Source organism: Corvus brachyrhynchos, unplaced genomic scaffold (assembly GCF_000691975.1).
Source record: "Corvus brachyrhynchos isolate BGI_N302 unplaced genomic scaffold, ASM69197v1 scaffold661, whole genome shotgun sequence".
Classification (NCBI taxonomy): Eukaryota; Metazoa; Chordata; class Aves; order Passeriformes; family Corvidae; genus Corvus; species Corvus brachyrhynchos.
Window position 1 is genome coordinate 897,961 of NW_008236246.1, and position 1,049 is coordinate 899,009.

At 42.5% G+C, this 1,049-nt stretch overlaps 1 protein-coding gene across 3 annotated transcripts in view; it reads left to right on the forward strand.

Annotated features, from left to right (window-relative positions):
* Positions 1 to 803: 803 nt before the first annotated feature.
* Positions 804 to 1,049, forward strand: part of NDRG3 (NDRG family member 3) — a 40,286-nt gene continuing 40,040 nt past the window's right edge. The window contains exon 1 of one of the 3 annotated variants that reach the window (XM_017746965.1): positions 804 to 898. The gene's annotated coding sequence lies outside the window, so the exon portion shown is untranslated. The remainder of the gene's footprint in view (positions 899 to 1,049) is intronic. The other 2 variants (XM_008643479.2, XM_008643480.2) reach the window with 2 other exon arrangements.

Here is a 1,049-nt window from a genome sequence, read left to right on the forward strand (position 1 = left end):
CCTGTTAATTCAGGCAGTCAGCAGGCATGGTGTCCTGCTTGCTGAGCTCAGTTACACCCATGGCAGTATGACACTGCCTTTATTTAGAATTGGACTCATCCAAAATTAATGGAAAGCAGGGCACAGACCTTTTCCTTACAAAACCATTGTTAAATGTAGGTCTTGTTTAAACACCTTAGGAATTATATGCACCAGCTGACATTTCTGTCCTAGGTGTAGCCCAGATATCAGGGACATAAAATCATGGTGGATTAGGAAGCTGCTATTGCTTTGCTCAAGTGCAATGATGCCTTAAAGATCTAGGAATAAAAGAACACACTTTCGAGACAATATTAGTATAGGAGGTAATATAAAGGCTGGTCTTTATTGGGGGCCTCCAGGGGCAGATATGGAAAAATGTCCACCCTGCATAGGGTGAATACAGTTTTGTAAGTTTAGCAAATTAGGATAATTGACAAGAATCTCCAATTAGAAGCACAAGTGATGAGGTAATTCCTCCCTGGTTCTATCCTTTTCTGAATTCCGCCCCCCCTTAGGTAGGAACTAAACTTTGTTTATGAAAATGTGTCTCGAAGAGCTGGTTTCAACCTTGGCTCCCACTGAGCCAAACCTTGGACTCCCAGGGCTTGGAGCCTCTGGAATGTGTTTTGTCTTTCTGTCTATCAGGGTAGGGAAAAGTACTGGAGCTAGCTAGGAACTATATAACTACACAACAACAGTCTACAGAGTTACAAATATATATGAAAGAAATGTAAAAGCAAAATCATTTTGGCAACAGTGAAAAGCTGGAACTGCACTGGTGAAGCAGAACACTGTTTCTTCCTGTAGGTACACAGTTTGCCTTGGAGGTGGAGCACCATGTGGCACATTCCCAAAAATGCATGAGCTGGAATGCAAAGTGAGTAACCTTAGAAAATATTCTGAAACCGAATTTGGGCCCTTTGCTTGTTTCTCTGGAAGTTCACCATGTCAGCCAGCACTTTAGTATAGAAAACAGAGTCACTTGTGCAGGTTTTGGGAAGCACACTGCTGTCCAGAGGCTTTCCCAG